At 36.5% G+C, this 25597-nt stretch overlaps 1 protein-coding gene across 1 annotated transcript in view; it reads left to right on the top strand.

Moving 5' to 3' along the window:
- Window positions 1-1061: 1061 nt before the first annotated feature.
- CSRNP3 (cysteine and serine rich nuclear protein 3) overlaps window positions 1062-25597 on the top strand; it is a 198359-nt gene continuing 173823 nt past the window's right edge. Inside the window, exons 1-2 of the mRNA XM_036023371.1 lie at window positions 1062-1128; window positions 22033-22203. The gene's annotated coding sequence lies outside the window, so the exon portion shown is untranslated. The remainder of the gene's footprint in view (window positions 1129-22032; window positions 22204-25597) is intronic.

Below are 25597 nucleotides of genomic sequence, written 5' to 3'. Positions count from 1 at the left end.
AAGAGCCACAGTTTGCATTATATTTTCAATGTTAAGAATAAAATCTGTACACAGATATAGATGAGATAGAGATAGACGATATAGATATAAATTTAGACATAGGTATAGGTGATATAGATAGATACAGATCTACTTTGAAATCTTTGGTGGTCTCAACCTAACATCCTTTAAGCTGTGGACAAATTTGTTTTGTTGTGTTAAAGAATTCTAACTTGATGTTTTCTTCGATTATTGTTTTATACCTACTATGTCTTCTAGTTCAGAAGTGAAATTATTTTGCCCAAAGTTATTAGAATAAAATTGGACTTTAGTCACTTTCAGACATGATAACTAAGTGCTGACTCCTTTTTAATCTTTAAAAAACTCCATTATTTATACGGACAAACTAATACCAACATTTAAGAAATCTAAAATAATGCAAACCACATTATTCTGAAATATTGGAACAGTTTAATATTCAGGATCAAATATATTTTTCATACTGATTAGGCTCTGAAACTGGTTTTAAATGGAAAGAGTGCCAAACAGAGGCTGAAATGCAAGTAGTATGATACATCAATGTACAGGGTTTCAATTCATTTTATATATTTGCAAATTGTATGTGTATAATATTATCATGATGTTCAGTCTCAACTTTGTGTATCTGCATATCAAAATGTAAAATGACGAGATAAATTTTTTTCACTGAGAAAAATCAGTGGAAGTTGAATAAATAGGCGATTTACCTAGGTTTGACCATGAGTGTTTTGCTTTAATTTCAGGTGGGTGAGGCGTTTGATTGTCCCTCTTTTCCTAAATCCAAAGCAAGGCATTTTACGTCAGCTCAGTTCACCTACAGATATTTTTCATAGTTTGGAGCTATTCTTTGAAATACCTTTCAGCTCTTCATTCCTTTCTTCTCTATATTCCTTTTCTCCACTCCCTTTCTCTCCCAGCTGCGAGGATTTGTCCTCCAAAAGAGCGGGGATGGGAGGGACTAAGGGAGGGAAGCAGAGCAGGGAGCATGAGCCAGAGAATGCCAGGATCCGGCTTTTGTTATTGGTTGGCTGCCGCCTGATGGATGTAGAGGGAGGAGTGAAATCTTCAGTGTGATCCGACGGAGCCGAACTACAGAAACCATACTTACAGGTAAGAGCAAACAAGAGGAGGAAATTTTCTTTTTATTCAAAAGAGAATGCTTCTTAATTCCTACTGAGAGAGTTTTATGATTTGAAAATCATTCTCAAGACGTTTCCCGAAAGTGTGTCCTTTTCATTACTTGAGGAAGCTTTGCGAAAATGTTCTTTCTCCCTGCAAAACCCTTAGCTGATAAAAACACCAGAGGCATGTCTTATCCTGGATAACTTCCTAAGCAAGGGTTATTGAAGCAAAATTAACAGATAAATTGAGTCGTCATGTGCTTTTCTGGGTTTGTTTTTATATAAGCTTATGTAGTTAGGAATCAAAGGAAGGGTGAGGAGAGAGCTTAGTAAAATCCACAGGTCCTGGGAAAATGGAGCTTTCTCTAAATATACAGTATAAAATCTCGTGTGTCTACTAATATTTGCAAAACAGTAAATGGTTTGGGAAAATTTTTGCTGGTTGTAGACCTTTTTAGCTCTAACTTAGAATGAGTGATTTATGGGTATTTATGCTCTTTTAACTTTCTCCTTTGATAAATCTTAGGCTATTGAGTAGCTGTATCATTTTATTTAGTAAACATGTCTGTATTTATCAACATGCATGAGTCTTTAAAAGCTCAGAAGCCTATTTGTGAAAGATTAAACATTGCCATAAAATTGCATCTTAATAGGCTAGTTTCATCACTAGTTTCATTGATCAATGAAATATATCTAGATAAGGATTCCATCACAGCGTTTATATTGTTGGGAGTAGTTCTAGGCAATATATATTTTGAAGCTCGAAAGTTAAGATTTACTTTACCAGTGGCTTTTGGCTTATATCTGCTAACATTGTCTTTTTTTTTTTTTTGCATAGGGAAAATAGGAGAGTTCTAAATATGTAGACTAAATGACCCACAGTAAAGACATTAAAAGATAATTTTACTCCAAGTCATTTTATTTTATTCTTATCTTAATACATAAATATAGGTCAATATTGGTATGATAACCTTTTTAAAACTGAGCTTCTTCTAAGAAAGATTATTACTGACATGGGCACATTGGCAATTAATTAATACTGATTGATTATGATAACAAAATAATGGCCAATGGTGTAACTGATTTGTTCATGTTTTTTTTAATACAGTACTTCTGAATGAATCACAAACTAGTAGGAATGAAAATAAATAATTTTAAAGTTTTGGGGGGTCCCGATTTTGCTTTTTGTAATTGGAGAGGTGGGTTTTATTTTTAAATAGCAGACAAAAACAGCATTCCTAATGATACTACATACAGAGAATAATATGTTTACGTACTTAAGTGTCATATTGACCCAAGCAAGTCCTCTTGCATGGCTCATTTGGAACTATCTCTGGATTTCACAATTCATAGTGTGCTACTGAGATGTTGCCATGTTTCTCATTATAGATTCTTTTCATCTTGGTTTTTAAAACAAAATGATGGTAGAAATTAATCCTCTCCTTAGACTGAAATTTAGGGTGATATATAAGACCAGGTATTCACTGCCTGATATATATTAGAGAAAATAAGTCAAGGCAGTTATGTTTTTGTGGAAATTATAAATTCTGAGTAGAGCTACCTCCAGGAATGAAGGGGAATTGATGAAAATTAGAGAGCAGAGTTCCACATGGTTTTAAATTATTCTGTTTCCTTGGAAACCAGCTGCTGCAGATGCATTTTGCTTTCTTTGGCTAAAAATATCATCCTTTTAATATTCGCTAAGGGAAAGGTTCTGAATAAAACCAGAGTGTATTGTTGCTGCTTTTTATAATTTCCTTAATGGTTTGCATATTTTGCATGAAATGAAGATAAACCCTTTCTCAATCAGCATTTGCTGTCATCCACTGGCAGACATATCTGCATAAGCCCTCCGCGAGATGTACCGTATTTTTACTGCAGGGACTATGGGAAGGGGGTGCTGGGAGGAGAGAGAGAGCCTGCACTGGAGTGAAGGCATAGCAGATTGAGAATTTTTTTAACTTAAATATCCAGACCTTGTTTCATTAATGCAGTCATTTATTTTTACCTCTTTAATCTAACTAATATGTAAAAATTGCACATCGTAACAACCTAAAAGCAGTTTAATATTAGAATTAAATATCATCTAAAACTATTTTATGTTATTAAGTCAATATATTTGAAATTTAATAGGAATTATTGTAAATTCATATGTGTTCTTTTTGTTTCATTAGAAGGCTTTTGCTTTTTTGGAAATAAGTATTTATTTTATGAAAGTTTTCTTTATAAGAAATAAAATTTACAACTATCATATTTTACCCTAGGCAATTTCTTACAACACTTTCATTATGATTTTTTTTCTCTCAGCTACTTGGCGAGGAGAGAAAATCATCATAAAACTGTTACATTTTTCCTGTTTTATTGTAATTTAGATGAGATTTCTAAATGTATTTTCTCTTTTGCCACTTGTTTTTGACATATAATACTTTATTTTCATATAAGGTTTGTTTCTTACACTTAATCTTAGCAACACAGCAAATAAAGTATCACATGCTCAAACCACATTTTAATACATTTAGTATTTAGCCAATGCATTACATGAAGTTAGATAAATTTAGTATGTATGTGATATTTCAGAAAGAGTTAGGGTAATGGGAAGTATTTCATTTTTATCAATTAACATGAGCAAAGCCCTTCAGTGGCAGCACTTTCAGCATAAACACAATGACATTAAAGAGCACGCTAACAACAAATCAGACTAGTAAATGGATTATGCAACCTGTGCAAATAACCTGTATTTATGGCACAATCAAAATTATCCAGTATATTTACAGTCCCTGAAAATAATGCATTGCATAGTCTTACTCTCAACTGCAGATCATTTTTAAATAACTTTTGTTAGCAGTGTCTCTTTACTGCTTTATGCTTCTTTATTGGCTAGATTCAGATTCATAGATGAGTTTACATGGGCCTCTTAAGTATCACAAAATGTATTCAGGAAAATGAAATTTAATAGCTTCCTCTGTAACATAGATAGACAACTTAGTATCTATAATGAAAATATGCTAGTTTGGCAAATAGCCCTACATTGCTGGAAATGGAGGGATTGGATTTAAAAGAAATAGAAAACATCCCTGGCTGGATAGCTCAGTTGGTTAGAGTTACACCAAGGTTGTGGGTTTAATCTTCAGTCAGGGCGCATATAAGAATCTAGCAATGAATGCATCAATAAAATGGAACAACACACTTCTCTCTTTCTCTCTCTCCACCTCCCATCCCCCCTCTAAAATCAATAAATAAAATTTTTTAAAAATAAATTATGCCAATGTGAGAAAACTTAAGTCAGGTTTCACAATGTTCAAATTATGCTGTGTACTTTAGGTAATTCAAACAAATGAAAAATCGTGTTAAGAATTATACTGTGGTAGGTCATAACTAAAAAAGATTTGATCAGAGGTTACTTATGATATAGTAAATATTTAATTCTTAATAGTATAATATAGGGCTTATATAATATAGAAAGGCAGTTGGTTCAAAGCACCATTATTACTCTTTATTTGCCATCTTGTAAATTAAGGACCAAGTAATGGATTTAATTATCAAGCTAATAATCACATTTGGATGTTTCACATATCTCTTTGAAGCAGTTGACAGATCATTGGATTTCTGTCAATTGTTTTGATCTCAGTTATAAGACACTAAGTAGTTTGACCTGAAAATTGTTGAATGAACATACCCTGAGAATACAGAGTCAATTTAAGCTTTTGGAGCATTTAATTCAAGATAATGATGACCTTGATAAAGGTCAATACTAATTCTAAGCATCATACTTTAGCAAGAAAACCACTTGACATGAGTTCAAATTTGTCATTCACTTTAGTCTCAGGGCTGAAAACAACACATTTCAGTATTTCTGCTGGCTCACATGCACATTTGCAAAAATGTTATTTTATTTTTATTTTTATTGTATTTTTTCCATTACCATTTATTTCCCTTATACAACTCTCCCTCCTGCAACTGCCACACTGTTGTCCATGTCCATGAGAACTTTTTCCTTCCTGTTCAATCCCTCTACCCCCTAACCTCCAACTCCCACTAGCTGTCATCCTGCTCCACATCTGAGTCTGTCTCTGTTTTGCTTGTTAGTTCAGTTTGTTCATTAGATTCCATATATGAGCGAAGTCATATGGTATTTGTCTTTCTCCAACTGGCTTACTTCACTTAGCACAATGTTCTCCAGGTCCATCCATTCTGTCACAAAAGGTAAAATTTTCTTCTTTTTTATGGCAAAGTAGTATTCCATGGTGCAAATGCCCCATAGTTGTTTTATCCACTCATCTAGTGTTGGACACTTGGGCTGCTTGCATATCATGGTGACTGTAAATAATGCTGCAATGAACATAGAGGTGCTAATCTTCTTTCGAATTAATGTTTTAGGTTTATTCAGATAAATTCCCAGAAGTAGATTCACTAGGTCAAAAGGCAGATCCATTTTAAATTTTTGGAGGTGTCTTCATACTGCTTTCTACAGTGTTTGAAACAATCACCCTTCCCACCAACAGTGCAAAAGGGTTTCCTTTTCTCCATATCCTCACCAGGATTTGTTGTTGATTTATAGGTGATAGCCATTCTGACAGGTGTAAGGTGATATCTCATTGTGGTTTTAATTTACATTTAGCTGCTAATTAGTGACCTTGAGCATCTTTTCATATACCTATAATGGTCATCTGTATGTCCTCCTTAGAGAAGTGTCTATTCAGGTCTTTTGCCCATGTTTTAATTGGATAATTTGGGTTTTTGGTGTTGATTTTTTAAGTACTTTATAAATTTTGGCTATTAACCTCTTATCAAATGTATTGGCAAATATATTCTCCCATTCTGTGGGTTATCTTTTTGTTTTGTTGATGTTTTCCTTTGCTGTGCAAACACTTTTATTTTGATGTAGTCTCATTTGTTTATTTTTCCTATTGTTTCCCTTGCCTGAGGAGATATACCAGAAAAAAATATTGCTATGAGCAATGTATGAGATTTTTCTACCTGTGTTTTTTTCTATGACTTTCAGGGTTTTGGGTCTAACATGTAAGTCTTTGTTAAAGAATTTTATTTATTTATTTTTAGAGAGGTGAAGGGAGGGAGAAAGAGAGGGAAAGAAACATCAATGTATGGTTGCCTCACATGTGCCTCCCACTGGGTACCTGGTCCACAACCCAGGCATGTGCCCTGACTGGGAATCAAAGTGACGACCCTTTGGTTCACAGTCTGGCACTGAATCCACTGAGCCACACCAGCCAGGGCTAGCATGTAAGTCTTTAATCCATTTTGAATTTGTTCTTTTGTGTGGCATAAGAAGGTAGTCCAGTTTCACTTTTCTGCATATATCTGTCCAATTTTCTGAACACCATTTATTGAATAAACTATCTTTGGTGCAGTATATGTGCTTGCTTGCTCTGTTGAATATTAATTGACTATATATGTGTGGATTTATTTCTGGGCACTGTATTCTGTTCTATTGATATATATGTTTGGTTTCATGCCAGCACCATGCTGTTTTGATTACTATCGCACTATATTAGGTAGCATGATTCCTCTAACTTTGTTCTTTCTTAAGATCACTGTTGCTGTGGTCCATATAAGTTTTTGAAATATTAGGTCTAATTCTGTGATATATGTCATTGGTTTCTTCATAGGAATTGTATTGAATCCATAGATTACTTTGGGTAGTATGTATATTTTAATGATGTTAATTCTTCTTATCCATGAACACAGTATATGCTTTCACTTAATTGTAGCTTCTTCTATTTCTTTCTTCAGTGTCTTCTAATTTTCTGAGTACAGATCTTTTACCTCCTTATTTATTCCTAGGTATTTTATTCTTTTTAAAGCAATTGTGAATAGGATTGTTTTCTTAATTTCCCTTTTTATCACTTCCTTATTGGCATATAAAAATACAACTGGTTACTGGATCTTAATTTCATAACCTCCTATTTTGCTGAATTAATTTATCAGCTCTAGTAGTTTCTTGGTGGTTCTCTATGTACAGTATCATGTCATCTGCAAATAAAGACAGTTTGACTTCTTCCTTTCTAATTTGCATGCCTTTTATTTTTTCTTCTTTTCTGATTGCTATGGCTAGGACTTTCAGTACTATATTGAATAAGAGAGAGGTGAAAGTGGACATCCCTATCTTGTTCCTGATCCTAAGTGGAACACTTCTAGTTTTTGCCCATTGGTATGATGCTGGCAGTGGGTTTGTCATATATGGTCTTTATTATATTTAGGTATGTTCCCTCTATTCCCACTTTGCTGAGAGTTTTTGTCATAAGTGTGTGCTGGATTTTTATTAAATGCTTTTCTGTATCTATTGGTATGATCATGTGGTTTTTAAATCATTTTGTTTATGTGGTATATCACATTTATTGATTTGTGAACATTGTACCAACCTTGCCTTCCTGGAATAAATCCCACTTGATGATCTTGATGTATTGCTGTATTTGGTTTGCTAATATTTTGTTGAGGATTTTAGCATCTATGTTCATCAGAGATATTGGCTTACAATTTTCTTTTTTTGTAGCGTTTTTATCTGTTTTTACAATTAGGACAATGCTGGCCTTGTAAAATGAGCTTAGGAGCCTTCCCTCCTCTTGAATTTCTTTGAAATACTGTGAGAAGGAGAGATGTTAGTTCTCAGAATGTTTGTTGAAATTCATCCGTGAAGCCATTTGGTCCAGGATTTTTGTTTGTTGGGAGTTTTTTTTTATTACTGCTTCAGTTTTACTAAGTATTCTGTCTATTCAAATTCTCTGATTTGTTTCAGATTTAATTTTGGAATATGCTATGTTTCTAGGTATTTATCTATTTCATTCAGTTTGTCCTGTTTGTTGGCATACAGTCAGCAAAAACAAAGGAATGTAAGAATTTTCTTACAATCCTTTGTGTTTCTTTTGTGTCAGTTGTTATTTCTTCTCTTTCATTTCTGATTTTATTGATTTGGGTCTTCTCTCTTTTTTTCTTGATGAGCTGGTTAAAGCTTTGTCAATCTTGTTTATCTTTTCAAAAAAACAGTTCTTGGGTTTATTGATCTTTTTAATCATTTTTAGACTATATCATTTATTTCTGCTCTGATCTTTTTTATTTCCTTCCTTCTCATGCTGGCTTAGTTTGTTGTTCTTTTTCAAGTTCCTTTATGTATAAAGTTAGATTGTTTACTTGAGCTTTTTCTTGGTTTTTGAGATAGGCCTATAATGCTATGAATTTCCTTCTTAAGATTGTTTCGGCTGAGTTCCATGGATTTTGGATTGTTGTGTCCTCATTTTCATTGTTTCAATGTATCTTTTGATTTCTTCCCTGATCTTGTTGTTGACCCATTTATTGGTTAATAACATGTTATTTAGCTTCCATGTATTTGTGTATTTTTCAGTGTTCTTCTTGTGATTGATTTCTAGTTTTATAGCTCTGTGGATAGAGAAGATGCTTGATTTGATTTCAATCTTCCTGAATTTATTGAAGCTTGTTTTACATCCAATGTGTGATCTATCCTACGGAATGTTCCATGTGCACTTGAAAAGAATGTATATTCTGCTGCTTTGGGTTGAAATGTTCTGTATATATCAATTAAATGCATTTGATCTAATGTGTCATTTAAGGCCGCTGTATCCTTATTGATTTTCTGTTTGGAAGATCTATCAATGGAAGTCAATAAGCTGTTAAAAATCACCTACTATGACTTTTATGTCTAAAGTTTGCTTTACATATGTAAGCACCCCTATTTGAGTACATAAATGTTAACTAACATATCTTCTTGTTGGATTGTTCCATTTATCATTATGTAGTGTCCTTCTTTGTCTTTAACTGTAGACTTGATTTTAAAGTCTATTTTGTGGATATAAGTACTGCTATACCAGCTTTTCTTACCCTTTTCATTTGCATAAAATATCTTTTTTCATCTCTTTACTTTTATTCTGTGTATCTTTTGTTCTGAGATGGGTCTTTTGAAAACAGCATATATATGGGGTTTGCTTTCTTTTTTTAAAAAAGATTTTTAATTACTGCCAGGTAAGGGAGTAATTCATGGCATGTGCCAGGGAAGGGAGGGAGAAAGAAAGGAAGAGGAACATCAAATGGATCCCTTCACATACTCCAAACTGGGGACCTGGCCCACAACCCTGGCACATGCCATGACCAGGAATCGAACTGGTAACCTTTTGGTTCACGGGCTGACACTCAATCAACTGAGCCACACCAGCCAGGGCAAGGGTTTATTTTCTTATCTATTTAGCTACCTATGTATTTTGATTGGCACATTTAAGCCATTTATATTTAAAGTGATTATTAATAGATATATATTTACTACCATTTTTAAAATTATCTTCTTTTTTTTCTTTTTCTTCTTGAAGCAATCCATTAAACATTTGTTTCAGTACTCATTTGGTGTAAACAAAGTCTTTTAAAATTTTTTTTTGTCTGGGAAGTTCATTATTTCTCCTTCAATTTTAAATGATAGCCTTGCTGTGTAAAGTAGTCTTGGTTGTAAATCCTTGCTTTTAATCACCTTGAATATTTCACACCAATCCCTTTTGTTCTGAAATATTTCTGCTGAGAAATTAGATGACAATCTAATGGGAGATTCCTTGTAGGTAACTAACTGCTTTCCTCTTGCAGCTTTTAAGATTCTTTACTTTTCTTAAGCTTTGTCATTTCTATTTTGATGTATCTTCTATAGGACTCTTTGGGTCCAAATTGCTTGGGACTGTCCGAGTTTCCTGGGCTTGTGTATATTTTTGCTTGACCAGGTTAGGGAAGTTTTCGGTCATTATTTTTCAGATAGGTTCTTTTTTTTTTTTTTTTGAATTTTATTTATTTATTTTCAGAAAGGGAAGGGAGGGAGACAGAGAGAAAGAAACATCAATGTGTGGTTGCTGGGGGTTATGGCCTGCAACCCAGGCATGTGCCCTGACTGGGAATCGAACCTGCGACACTTTGGTTCGCAGACCGCGCTCAATCCACTGAGCTACACCAGCCAGGGCGTATTTTTTCAGATAGGTTCTTGATCCCTTGCTCACCCTCTTCTCCTTCTGGTGTTCCCATGATGAAGATATTGTTGCACTTCCTGTTGTCCCAAAGGTTTCTTATATTCCCCTTATATTTTTTAATTCCTTTTTTCTTTTTACTGCTCTGCTTAGGTGTTTTTTGTACTTCATCTTCCAAATTCCTGATTCAATCTTCTGCTTCATCTTACTTACTATTTTTTCTTTCCTGTGTTTTATTTCAGATATTGCATTCCATATTTCTGACTGGTCCTTTTTTATGGTTTCTATGTCTTTTTTGATGAATTTGAGTATTATTTTAATCATTACTCTAAACTCTGTGTTAGATAAATTGCTCTCCTCCACTTCATTTAGTTCATTTGGGACCTGTTTCTTTTGGCTCCCTTTTTTTGTTTGATTTTATGTATTGGGTAGATCTGCAAATATTCTGGTGCTGAGCTATTTCTGACACTGTATGTGACTGGCCCTGACCAACCTTTTTGGCACTATCAGCAATCTGCAGCTTGTGCTCCCTCTGCTGTTCTTGGGGTGTGTAGACAGAATCAAGCTGCACACCAAGGCTGGCTTTTACCAGCATCAGCCCTGGGGTAGTGTTTACTAAAGTCTCAGAGCTCCAAGAGATATGATTTTGCCTGTAAGCTTTCTATTAGGTTTTGTCTCTAAAATATTCTCCAGCTTTATACTTCTTCAGCCCAGCTTAAGCTCCACAGGTTGGGGTGAGAAGGATTCTTGCAAATAAGACAGTTGCTTTCCCCACAGCCTGATTCCACTTGGAAAGGGAGTGCTCTACTGAGAAAGATGGCTACTGCTACATGGGGAATAACTGAGCACAGAGATCATGGAAGCTGACCCTGCAGCTCTCTCTCCAGCCTCAATTTGTATTCCTCAGAAGCTCCACTCTATCTCCACAGGGCAGGACAAGAGGGATTCCTGTATGTGGGACTATTGCTTCCTATCAGGCTGGTGTTGCATGAAGAGTGGTGTTCTGCCTGAGAAATATGGCTTCTACAATATGGAGAATGACTCTGCACAGGAATCTTGGCAGTTGTTCTTTCAGCTCTGTCTACAGAGCCACCAATCTCAGGCTCTACTCATGTGGCTACAGTCTGCTCTGCCCTCCCTCTGCCAGAACCCAGGGCGAATGGCTGCAAAGGAGTTTTGGTGCATTGTCCCTTTATGAGGCTCCCTGCATCTCTAGGTATCTCTCCCTGGTGAAGAGAATCCCCTCTGCTTTTCACAGCCAGATGTTATTTGGGTTTCTTTCACGGTTCTGGTGCTCTATATTGAGGAGCCCAGCTTGGGGTTTAGATCACACACTTCTCAAGGGGAACCCCACTGGCTGCTAATATCCATCCGGTACTTCAGCTGCCACCCATGGGAGCCCCGCCAGCCCTCTCACACTTCTGTGCTCCCTACCATTCTCATTGTGGTGAAGTGGTTTCTTCCATAAATACTTGGTTTTAAGGCTCCTCTCCAGCTGGTGTTAAGCTGGTTATTCAGGATGGTTTTTCTCTAACTTAGTTGAAATCCCAGTTTGGTCGTGGATCCCAGTTTGGAGGTTAGTGTAGCCACCACCTTCTCTGCTGCCATCTTTGATCCCCAATACTGTTTTAAACAAAAACACAACCACCAAGTAAAAGTAGCTCTTAAGTAATTTTTATATTTTTAAATAATATTGCCTATAAAGTTATGTGGCAAATACTCACTTGATTTTCATTAATTTCCTTTGAATATCTTAGTTTTTCATTGCCATAGAAGCATGGGAGTGGCCTGTAGAGACAATTCCTTCCTGGATTGCTCATTTTCCTATGGAAAAAAAATAAGACACTGGGAAAGATAGTCCCACGGTGATTGTTTCAGTAGGAAACTGTATCATTTGCTTAGGCCAAATAACAACAGCCAAATACTATGTGCTTGTATTAGATATTTGGATATAATGCATTAAGTGCTGAATGAAAGCAGAGTTTAGGAGGACTTTGAAAAGTGAAAAAACATGGTGTGGCCAGATGATTTGCAATGCATAACAGCACAGGAATTTTAGAGTTGCACAGAACTCCCCACTTTAGATCCGCCCTTGGTATTTTGTGAACCTGATTGCTTTGACTTATTGTCACAGTGCCCTTGATTTTTTGGGAGTTTGCTGTCAGGGTCAAAAATGCATTTTAGTTTTGTTTTCTAGTAAGTGTTCATATAGTTAGTTGTTGTCATGTTGTAGATATATCATATTACATTTAATAAATGACAATTTCCTAAACAGGACTCCTGAATGTATTTACTACGATTTTCATTTCTTTTTCTATCCCACTTAGGCTGGCCACAGAAATCAATATTTATCATCCATCCTTACCCAGGCAATATTGGTTATAATGCTTTCAGATTATTGAAACAGAATGATGCTGGGAAAGGTTTTCAAAGGTTATTTTTTAAAAAATACTTGCTTTGCTTTCTCATAATTCCTTTCTTGTAACTCACTAAAATCATAATGAAAATTTTATATTATTTGGCCACTATGATATCTGAATCAGTAAGAGGCTGCAAGTAGACTCTCTCATGCTGGCCAATAAAATCCCCTAGGGCTGAGTGTCATATGACTAACTCTGAGCTTGGAGATTCCATTATAGGCTTTTATATTCAGAGATTGTCACACACCTTATGGGCAGGGCCAATGAGAGCAGCCTCAGAGCCAAGTAAGGCCTGTTCTCAGCTCCTAGCCATGGCTTTTTTGCGTGGTCATTACAGTCACTTTCCTGACCTCTTTCTATAATCTTGTATTCAACTACCTCAATTACAATTCTCAGTAGCAAGGGGTTTCTTTTTCTGTTTATCAACAACAGCTAATATAATACCTGATACATACATGTGCCCCCTAAATTGTTTTGCTAATTGAATAAATATGTGAATAATCTTGTCAGATAATTATCTTACCCTTTGTTTTTACACACCGAATGACAGACACTCATTACATTCTTAGATAGTCCCTTCCTTTCATGTGCTTCCATGTTAATGCCCTTTAATGTGACGACTTCCATATCACATAAGTGTCATTAAGCCATGTCAAATTTTGTATTGCAGGCTTTTTATTGTATGAACTCCATTTGAGATCTCCTACATTACCAGGAATTTCATCTGTATGCGTTCCCCATTTCATGATTCTGCACTGTGCTGTTTTGTAATATCACTATTCTGCTTCTGATATACACATACACACAGGACATCATACACTATTGCATCAATGGATTAATTATAAATAAATTATAATTTTATATTAATTTGTAATAAAAATGTTAAGTAATGTTTGTGTCAGAAAATATAGTAATATGTATTATACCAGTCTATGACTACTCTCATGCATGTACTCATTCAATGAATCATCACAATATTTGATTGCAATTAAAATTTTTCAGCAATATTGTTGTTCTGCTCTGGATCCACTTTCTGCCATCTATATCATTTTCTGGTAAATAATTCCAAGCCATAATGCTTAGCAAGTGTCAATGCTGAATCAGGTACAAGAAAAACAAGAGTGCATGCTCAGAGTTAATATAGCTATTTTACTGGAGTTTAATATGGCAGAAGGTAAAGGTAAGCAGATAATATGGGACTGGAGGAAGTTTCTACCACAGCCAGGTAGAACTGACAAAAAAGTGGATGCTCTGACCCGATGTGATATCTGGGTGTCTGAAGATAAAGAGTAAGTGCTAATATACCAAAAATGTGTTCAGTTCATTTGTGTGGGAAGGATGATTCAGTCACAGAGTCAGCAAGTCTGTTTCTAAAAATGCATTCTCTGAGGTAATGGGGTCTTGTAACTTGGCTTACCTATTAGTCCTTTAAGTAGTGCAGCATAATGATTGATGGGATGTGTAATGGACTTTGCAGTCATACAGATTGCAGTTCAGCTCCGAGACATGGCATCTTACTGCCTGTGTAAATTTGGACAAGCTATTTAAACTATCTGAGCCAGTTTCCCTTTCTATAAAATTCAGCTATCTACTTGTGTGATATTGTAAAGATTGAAAGGTCTATGTGGAACATTTTTCCCCACAGAATTTGGGACATAGGAAATGTGTGCAAGTTTAGTTGTTATTGCTAGTCATTCTTTTTGTTTATAAGTCAAGAATAGGAGGAGCAAAATAGTTCCCAGGGTTTTTTTTAAAGAGATTCTATTTATTTATTTTTAGACAGAGGGGAAAAGAGGGAGAAAGAAAGGGAGAGAAACATCAATGTGTGGTTGCCTCTCATGTGCCCCCTACTGGGGACCTGGCCCACAACTCAGGCATGTGCCCTGACTGGTATTTGAACTGGCAACCTTTTTGTCCATGGGCCCACACTCAATCCACTGAGCTACACCTTCCAGGGCTAATCCCCAGGGGCTTTAATAGCTTCCTAAATATTACTTCTCATTAAGGAATTACAAAAATATAAAAACAAAAATTCTTCTACATTAGCTAGTTTTTCTATTTTTCCATATTTCTAATTAAATCATTCGTCATCAATTGGTTAAGGTAGTATTATATAAGATTGTAGAATTGTGAAAACCATTCTATCAGTGAGACAATTGTCAAGAGTCAAGGAAGAGTGTGATGATTAAAAGTATGCTGATCAGGTGCTAAAATGACTGGGTTTGAATGCTGCCTGTAGTTTTACCTCTATGACCTTGTCCTCATTATCTGACTTCTCTGTTCTTCAGTTTTTAATCTGAAAATGGTATTAATAATAGTGCTTACTTCATGCTCTGGCTGGTGTGGCTCAGTGGGTTGAGTGCTGGCCTGCGAACCACAGGGTCACTGGTTCAATTCCCAGTCAGGACACGTGTCTGGGTTGCAGTCCCAGTCCCCAGTAGGGGGCACATGAGAGGCAATCACACATGGACCTTTTTTCCCTCTCTCCCTCCCTTCCTCTCTAAAATTAAAAATAAATAAAATCTTAAAAAAATAATGCCTGCTTCATATAGATGATGAAGACTAAATGAGTTGTTATATGTTATATGTTATATTAGTTTTCTATTGCTATGTAACAAATTACTACAAACTTAACAGCTTGAAACAATGTCCGCTTACTAGTGTATAGTGCTGTAGGTGAGAAGTCCTGCATAATGTGGCTAAGTTCTTTGCTCGGGGTTTCATAAAGCTGAAATCAGGGTCAGTTGGACTGAATTTTTGTCTGATCATTCTGGGGAGAAATCTATTCTACATCAAGTTCTTGTTGACAGAACTCACTTCCTTGTGGTCATAGGACTGAGGTCCCCATTTTCTCCTTGCTGCAGCTAGAACCGCTCACAGATCCTAGAGACCACACACATTGCTTGTCATGTGGGCCCCTTCTATTTTCAAAGGCAGCCACAGGGTCTCTCTTGCACTGAATCCTTCCTACCCTAAATACCTGACCCCTGCATTTATAGTGTTCATGTGATTGGGTCAGACCCACCTGGATCTATCAGGTCGTTGATTTGGGACCCTGATTACATATGAAAATTTCCTTTCCCATATGAGGTACACAAAATCATGGGAGTGAAATTTTACCATGTATGTAATCCTGGGATTATACAAAAATGTACACCAGAGGGCGGGGAATCTTGTATTTCACCTTAGAATCCATCCTAATATTGTACCTATATAAAATGCTAGAAAGTGCCTGGCACAAAGTAAGCACTGTATGTGTGTTAGCTCTTAATGAGTATCTAAAACATTCACAGCAATGTTTAAAATAACAATGTCACAGTGATGTCAAGCTGATGATAAAGTGGTATCCCAGTTCACCATTAAAGATACAAATTGGTAGAGACTTCTTGCCAGGTTACTTGACAATGTGTATTGAAAATCTAGTAATTCCACTTTTAGAAATTCATCCTAAAGATATAATTGGAATTATTCACAAAGACACAGGAAAGAAAATGTTAATTACATGGTAATTTATAATAAGAAATACTTTTTTAAAAAAAGATTTTATTTATTTATTTTTAGAGTGGGAAGGGAGGGAGAAAAAGACAGAGAAACATCAATGTGCGGTTGCTGGGGGCTGTCGCCTGCAACCCAGGCATGTGCCCTGACTGGGAATCGAACCTGAGATGCTTTGGTTCACAGCCCGCACTCAATCCACTGAGCTCTGCCAGCCAGAGCAATAAGAAATACTTTTAAAAAACCAATCTCCCTTAGAATTTCAGTTGATACTATGGCATGGCTGTTCAATGAGATGCTATGTAGTCTTAAACACAAAAATAAAAACCAAATAAAACAAAAACATGTGCTTCTGGAAATTATTTGAAGAGAAGGGAAGGTGCTCATGTAATAAGTGGAATGCTCATGTAATAAGTGGAACATGCTCAAGAAGGGAAAGTGCTCATGTAATAAGTGGAAAAAGCATAGGTTACAAAATTGCATATATAATCAATTCACACTCCTTCCTGGAGTGGGAGTTGGCCTTTTGGCAAGACATGGTCTCTTGGGAACACATCCTGACAAGTCTCCTCAGATTGCTGTAGGTGGAACTAGCTTCTAGAGACTTCTTAGGAGCCCCGGCATCCACATGGAGTTGTAGGGGGGATTTTAGTAAGACAGGGACACTTGACTAGGTCACCCTGACACTGGTCATGCCCATTCAACCAGGGCATCCTCAAAAGAAGACTTTGTATCATTTTCCCTAATTTCCTGTGCTGCTGCCATCCATTCAATGCCTCAAAGTGCAAATGGTGTGGCCTGGTGTCTCACTCCTAATTTATAGCCCTCCTTTATGCTAAACTGGCTACGTTACACTCTGAGCCAAGATTTTAAAGAATTGTTCTTGTTTTGTTTTTGCTCTAATGTAAGGCATCTGGAATACATGATAGGTACCAATGATGAATGGAGAAGTTAACAATTATTAAGAAATCACCTACAGTGCATATTCTAACTCTATAAAACAGCCACTGTTAATCCCGTTTTACAGGTGAAAAAATGTTGGCCCGGAGAAATTAACTAACTTGCTGAGAAACTTTAAGAAATGGTGAAACCAGGTTTTCAAGCAACTGGCTTCGCCCTCTTCATTATCCCAGTGATTGCTGGTGGTTCCTGGGACTCTTTATATGTTTAAAAATGTCCCTAGGAAATTTTAACAAATCGGCTAGTCTAAGTCCTACTGTAGTACACATCACCACTTTTCTGTACCTGAAGTCAAATGTGTGGTAAATATAAAGACTGCTTTTTCTCTCCTAAGTGATATCTCTCACATCACCAAATTGTCCATTTTTCCTTTGGAGATTTCCCTCCATCCCTCTGTGACTCTCCCATGTCCTACTTTCCCCTCTAAGTTCCCAGGACCATTTACTTTCACTTTTATTCACCTTTATTCTGCATCCATCTCTGGCTTCAATAATCTGCCCCAACTCATGTTCTAATGTTTATCTACTAACATCTGGTAATCAACCCATGCCCATGGGTAACTAACTCTTCATATTAGATGTATGGAGAAAATTATTTTATATACTTCTCAGAGGAATCATTAGATGTAGGATTAGTAATAATACAGTATTCTCATTAGATAGATTAAGAAAATCCAAGAAAGCACCACATTTTTGTTTTTGTTTGTTTCTGGACCTGGGAAACAAAGAACTGTATTAAATGATCCTGAAATAGAATTCTAAGACTTTTGACTTCTAACAAATACACAACAGGTATTGTAATCTCAGATGCCAGGAAATATAAATGTCATATGTACTTCCCTCTGTTTGCTAATAGTGTCTTCCAGCCATGTACTCTCCAAACAGCATTCTGTGTTATAGAGTGACTCCTAATATTGCTTAGGATTGCTTTCACTTGATAGGCAGATGGGACAGTCTCAGTCAAGGGCATTTAGAGAAATTGTTTTCTCCCTCATCCTCTCTCCCTTCTCACCTACTACTGCAGACATCTGGATAGGGGTAGCAACTTAATCTCTCACAGTTTAGCTTCTCCTGCATGATTTCACTGTCCGTCGCCATGGGAATACTTGTAACGTTGCAGTTTTAGCACTACAACCAGAGTACACTGCAGTGGGAAAAACACTGCAAAAATAAAGGAAGATCAGTATCTCTTTTGACAAGTGTCTGTTATGCTTTGGGATTTTTTCTCCTACCCTTTTCTTTGTGTTTACTTAAATATCTAATCATACAGTTCTCTTTAAAGACTTGCTACAAGATTCTTCAAGGCCATCAGAAACTAAAAGCATAAATGTGAGCAAATTCATACACAACTTATTAACATGAATTTCATAACAGTTAAGAAATAAATCCAAATAGTTTCCTATAACTAATAAACAAGGTATGTCAACATTTGTTTTAAACCATCGAGAGCTCCCAGTTTTTACAAGCAAATCTTCTAAAACTTTCTAAAATCACTTGAAAATAAGAGAGTTTCTTCAACTAAATAATGATCACATTAGGTCACCAAGTAACTATTTAAGTTGGAGACTGGCTTTCAAACAGTGATAATCTAGAGTCAGAGTCCTATAATCCTGGCAATCAAAGGCAGCGGTTGTGTGTTTGACTTTTTAAAAATCTTGAATAAGTAACTTTAGGAATAATGGTGGGTAAAATAGTTATTAAATTATTGCCTCCATTCTCCCACAAATAAGTAAATCTTTGGTAGTGGTCACCATCCATATATTCCTTTTTATCTACCAAATTAAAAATGAATTCTTTTAGCATGATAAAGAAAAGCTTACTTTTTCATTGTTAATTTTATTTGCAAGGCGATCCCACAAAATGGTACAATGTATCTGAACTGGTCCTATTTGAAACCTGGTCTGTAAGATGGCTTCCACTGATGTAAATAATTGGTAAATCTAGAGACAGAGATGGTTCTAGGTGAAATTAAATAACCAGCTTGCTTTGGGAAGCACTTTGACCTTCCATCTCCTTTTAACTTCTTTCTAAATTCTTTCCCCTGAAAAAACAAAAGAAGAAGCAAACAAACAAAAGAACTAGGGACCTTTCTAGCTATCCGACTCATCAGATTTCCTAACTTGAACTGCTCCTCTGAGCCACTAAGTACTAAGAATCTTTCTTAATTCTGAATCTTTTTGTTCTCCTCTCAAAGCTACTTTTCCCTTTACCATAGCCCCTCTGTCTTCTTATGAAATGACAGGATAGTGAGGCCCCTTTTAAAATATAAACCAGGTCTGTCACTCTACTACATAAGCCCTGTAGTGTGGTCTTCTCTCACTAGAACAATAGCCAAAGTCTTCACAAGCTCCACACAAAATGGCCCAATACCTGTCTAACCTCATCACCTACTGTGCCCAGCCCAGGGCCTTGGCACACACCATTCATTTCGTCTGGACTGTTTTTTCCCCCGATGTCAAAATTGCCCCCACCCCAACCCCTCCATGTCTTTATGCTTTCTCACTGTGACATTAGCTCATCAATCAATTAAAAGCAGAATGTTCTTTATCAGCCAAACTTGTAGTCACTGTACCACTTAATTGCTTATATTTCTCTATAACATTGATCTCCGTATGACATGTTACACATTTAATTTACTTACCTGCTTATTATTTGTTTGTCTTCACCCATCAATACCAAGTAAATGAGCACTATTAAAAGAAAGGTTTTTTTTCTTCTGTGTTGTTATTTTATTCTCCAGTATCTAAAATAGTCACTGATACATGATGAAAGCTCAATAGATGTTTACTGAATAAATAATAAATGGCTCTTAAACAAAAGGCAGCAGACAAGCAAGTCTCTTTTCTACTGAATGGCATAAGTGACTGAATGACATTTTTCAACAATCTGAACTGAGACATAGTGAAAGAACAAGTCAGTTGGCGTTCAGAGTTGAGATGTTCAGATCCATTGAGGTACGGGCAAGTCTGTCAAAATCTAAACCCATATGCCATCTGGGGGTATGAAGAAGCAGAAAGTACAGAAGCAGAAGAAGTCAGTCATCAGAAGGACTCAGAACAAATATGTCCCAAAGAAAAGTAGCTACCAAAATTGAAGGAGACTCTGAGGTCACTGAGGGGCATAAGGAAAATGGCCCATCCCAAGGCTGCTGCTACTTTGTAAAGAAAGTCTCTCTAGTTAGACTTGCCCCTTACTACCAAGAGGGCACAGTTTGGACTGCCATACTGAAATTTGATGGCCGAAGTTGTCTCTTCTTGCTAGCATATATTGTGCAGGTATCCTTTGTAAAATAAGTTTGTTCTCCCAACTGAAGTATCTCTAAAAGGTGTTTCAGGGTTGTATTGGACTAAGGAAGTATTTTGAGTCCTTACTCTATTATCCCTTCCAGGTCACAGATCTGAACCATTCTTTGTCTGTCCTATAGAGCCAGTCCAGGTTGAGCTTTAAATAGAACAGACTGACAGCTGTCAGAAGGGAGTAGGGTTGTAGGTCTGAGTGAAAAAGGTGAAGGGATTAAGCAAAAAAAACCCCCAAAACCCAACTCATAGACAGGGACAATAGCATAGTGATTGATTACCAGGGGGAAAGAGGGAGGGGGGGAGGTAGAAGAGGGTAAAGGGGAATAAATGGTGACAGAAGGAGACTTGACTTGGGGTGGTGAACACACAATAAAATATACAGATGATATAGAATTGTACAGCAATGTCACCCCAATAAAGTCAATACAAACCAAGAAATTAAAATAATAAATTATAATGTAATCTAAAAATTGCTGCTTTAATTTTATAAACAAAATTAGCAAGGGAGAAGAAGATGGGGACTGTGAAACCTGAGGAGGTAAAGACTGCTCCTGCATTTTAATGGGGCACTGGTCAGATTTTAGAGGAGATCAAATGGGGAAGGCATGGAGCAGAGGCAACCAGGCTTGAGTGGCAGGTTCTCCCTTTGGTCTAAACATGCATCTCCTGTTCTCCACAAGTCATGCTACTTACCACCTACTGTCTCCTTGGCTGTGAGACCATTTTTTGTTGTGCCTGTGCTATCATTGTTGTGCCTGTGCTATCATTTCCCTTAGGGTAGAGAAATCTTTCTTTATACCTTTGTTACAAATAACAGTAGATGAAAGAGAAGACTAAGATCACTGCATAATTATATTACATCTGACACTCTTTCCTCATTGAGGTTACCTGCATTTGTAGGCATTTGTGTTTGCAACTGCGGATCACCTTAATAGCTACTCTATAGCTCTGAATAAATTATTATTCTCATAGGTTTAATGACTCATCTAAACTGACATTAACAAATTTTTTTAAATGCATCAGGCTACCTCTGACTGGCTTTCCCTGACTGTGTCGATAACAGAGAGTGAAGACTTAAATTGAATATTTTACCCAGTAAAATATTTAGGGACTGTGGTTTACCCTATGTAAAATTTACTGAGCCAGCCTCCTTGACATAGGACTCAAGTATTCCCTATAGCTCTGCTTAATTGACCGGAAACATGATGAGGCATCTAAATTCTGCAGGTATAGCCATTCCTAGCAACCAATTTGATTTTTGATGGACAAAGAGCCCCAGGAAAGTAGATGCCTTTGCACTGAGAAAAAAGAAATTCCAAGCAAGATAGACGTGCCCTAATCAGTATGCTCTGGGTATGACAGCGTGCAAGAGAGTGATCTGTTTTGTTCTGAACTCTGGCTCTGTCAAAGACAGCACACGGTTTACCAGAACAAATCAAATACATGTATTTGACTCCTGTTTCAATGTTTGATAACACTGAAACATTTCTTTATGCAACTCTCTGATTCCACATTGTTAATTTTGACTTTTTTCTCACGAAATACTGTTGTCAGATGAGGATACAAATAATAATCAAGGTATAATTGTTTTTCAGTGCTTTCAAACATTATGGAAAATATAATTTTTGCATGGATATGATAATATGGTAGATGTCATTCAAAAAAATCACAGCTCCCCAAAGCAATTTGGAAACCTTGACTATGCAATCGGTGGTCAAATATTAAAGTGCATTGTTGTCCCTGTTCTGTTACAGGTACATGTGACAGCGCTGCAGCTATGAGTGGAATTTTAAGGGGGAAGTGTGAAGAAGTTGACAGCTCCTCACTCTGTTCCTCTGCGCAGGAATCAGATGATGAAGTTTTTAGCTGTGGCAGTGCTGACAGTGTTGATAGTGTCGATCCGTCCACCTCTAATCATTTCACTGGTGAGTGTCTGAAGCCGTGTTTCCGGTTTGGCTCCAAATGTGTTGTGTGGTCGATTCTTGGAGTTTCTTTGTTTATCTGCTGGGTTATACCTGCTCTAGAGTTTGAAATGTTCAGACGTACTTGCAAAACATGATATCATTTTGCTTAATTATCTCAGTAGTATACTTCTGTTCATCTCTATGGAGTGAGTATGAGAGGCAAAAATGAGTTCAATCGAAGGTAAGCAGGCAGAAATTGGAAATGATTTCGTATGTATCTTCACTTTCTGAACCAAATCCATTTTTAAAAAATCTAATTGAGTCCTTGGCTTGTGTGCCTCAGTGGATTAAGTGCCGTCCTGTGAACTCAAAAGTCATAGTTTTGATTTCCAGTCAGGGTACACGTCTGGGCTGCAGGCCACGTCTCCAGTTGGGAGTGTGTGAGAAACAGCAATCAATGTATCTCTCACACATTGATGTTTCTTTTCCTTTCTTTCTCTCTCTCTCTCTCTCTAAAAATAAATAAATAAATTCTTTTAAAAATCTGATCGATTGAGATCTTTTGAACGTCTATACTGGCTAATGACTTGTGGAATACTTGCAGTACTGAGTACAACAGATTTACTTCCTAGGTGAGAAAATGATGTTTGTCTTTCAAAGAATCGTGCACTGAAATCAAAGCTTTGAAGTCCCTGAAATTCTATACATGTTTAGACACTGGTAAACCTCAAACTCAAGGCCAAGTTCAGGCACTACAGTGACTGTAGCTTTCTACATGTGTACACTACTCCTGAACAGTTAATGTGAACAACATCATTTAGCTTAGTGTGAACTGTTCTGACATAAAATTCCAGTTATTTCAATGGTATTCCTGGCACACATAAAGATTTTGGAAGAGACAAATTTTTACCAACATCTCCATGTCTACTCAATCCCAGTCATTACGCAAAGAAGGACCTTCAAATTAATTTTAGAAGAGTTAACATCATGCAAAGCAAAAATTAACAAGGTGAATAAAAGCCCCATAAATCAGTGTTGTTGGATGATGGGTATATACTTCCTTTTGAAGCTGTGTCCCTTAAGTAAAGGTAAAAATTATACAAAACAAGAGTTTTGTCCCTCTCCTCATAAAAGTTTTTTTTTCTAGCATTATTTTTCAGCATTTGCGTTTGGGGATTTTTAACACACTGAAACAGACTTCTAAAATCTACACTACAGTTTATACAATGCGTCCCTGATCCCTAAAATTCCACTTTTAAACTCTTTTGCCCAACCCCCCAAATTCAGAAGTTTTCTTGGTATTCATGAATTCTCCTTCATCAATGTTAGACATATTTAGAATAAAAATAGTATAATTTATGAGAATATTTACCATTCGTATTATTTAACTCTTGACTAAAGTAGAACTTATTTTTGTGAATTTGCAGAAAGCATAATAAGAGGAGGAGGAAATAAAGGAACACTTGGAAGAAAAGAGAAAGCGATAGCTGTTGAGAACAAGAGTCTCTAGTTACATAGAAAGGCCGTTGGCAGTCAGCGTAGTATTTATGGGGGGGATAAGCATTGTTTGAGATGTATGTAGCCTTTTCACCCCTTCCTCTAGGTGACTGTATCCTTGTGAGGACACACACCTTGCTGTCACCTATGCTTAGAAGAGTACTGAGCACTGAATGACACTTAGACTTCTTTACTGAGCGAATAGATTAATTTTAGATAGTTCTCTATTTTTACATTTTTATTGACAAATAAAAATTGTACATATTTAAGGTGTTCCACATGATATTTTGATGTATGAATGCATCGTGATATGATTTCCACAATCAAGCTAACACATCCATCACCTCATCACCTCACGCAGTTAGTTGGGGTTTTGTTTTTTTTGTTTGTTTGGGTTTTCTTTTTCATTCTTTCTTTTTTTTTTGGTGGTGGTGGTCATGAGAACACTTGAAATCTATGCTCTTGGCAAATTTCAAGTGCATGATGCATTATTTTTATAATTTCAGACAATTTTTAAAAACTGCAGAGAATGAGCTTACTGGCTATCATTATCCTTAAAAAAGTAACAGTATACGTTTAAAATCAGGATGCTCGGGAACACTCTGTGAAATACATCTTCTTTGTACCTCAAAGAGCTTTCCTTCTCCAAGCCCCGGAGCATTGCAGGAGCTGCCTAGTCTTTTTATGTATTTCCCTTTAGCCACTCCTGAGCAACATTGTCACCGAAGACCCCGCTTCTTTGAGACACGACCTCATCTAGCGCAGTGCGGCATTTTCCATGTGCCTGTGATTTTTTTTAACCTCCAGTGTGCTTACATCCTCTCAGTGTCTCTGCCTCTCCTAAAGTTACAAATTGACTCTCCTGGAAAAATCAATTGCAAGACTTCTATGCAAGATGCCTATTGATTTCTACAGCTTGTGAGTTCACAAAGTACCTGTAATGTTCCTATAAACACCATTAGGTCTTACAATTGTGGCTCAAGATTCTTTCCAGATGAAAATGATGTTCTGGAAGTTTTAAAAAATTATAGTTCACGTACTTGTAATAAGTATCTGAACAGTTCCCTGAAAGGGCAAAAGTTGGAATGGAGAGAGGTTTTATTTTGATAAAATGAACTATTTGATAACTGTTTTTGACATCTGGTCATAACTTTTCTGCTTCATCACCATTTTGAGAGTCTATGGAGGAAGAGACATCTGTGCACAGAGGAGAAGATGGGCCTGCAAATAAAACAGCTGCAGAATTTGATTAGCCTTTTCCAGCACTGCTGTTAATGAACATTTCTCTGTGAGTTTTCAAGGGCTTTGAGGGAAACATTTGTTGATACTCCTCTGTGAGGAAAAGAGACAGGCATCATTGAACAGCCTGTAATGGAATGTGTGACCAGAACCATGGTGTGGAATACACAGGAGGGAAGAAGAGTGAGGAAGAACAGATGAAAAAATGTGATCTAGGGGGATTCTGTTACTTTGAGCTCTTTTTAGCCTAATCTCCAATATAAAACCTTATTAATTATTTTATAAAGTTGGGCAAATTGAGAAAGGAAACCCCTTTAATTAATGTTTTGAGAAGATCTAATGTTCTGTGTCTAACAAAGATAAACAATGTTAAAGCATCAAACTCATTTTGAATTCAAAGAATGTTAGAACTAGTAGGGCCTTTGAGAAAATCTAGGCTGGTTCCCTTGTTTTACAGATGTGGAAAGTGGGGTCCAGAGAGAGTACCTTGACAAGAATGCATATGTGAGCTGGCAGCAGAGGACTTCACTGCAGATCCCCATGGTCTCTGCTGCTCTGGTATAGCACTGATTGCTATGTAGAGGGACCCAAGTCATCAAGTGAAAGACATACCTCTCTCTTTTGTGCCAGCTCCTCTTAGAAACAGAATAAATAAGTCTATCTTTTGGTAAAGGTAATT

Source organism: Phyllostomus discolor, chromosome 4, assembly GCF_004126475.2.
Source record: "Phyllostomus discolor isolate MPI-MPIP mPhyDis1 chromosome 4, mPhyDis1.pri.v3, whole genome shotgun sequence".
Classification (NCBI taxonomy): Eukaryota; Metazoa; Chordata; class Mammalia; order Chiroptera; family Phyllostomidae; genus Phyllostomus; species Phyllostomus discolor.
This window is presented reverse-complemented; position numbering and strand designations above follow the sequence as displayed.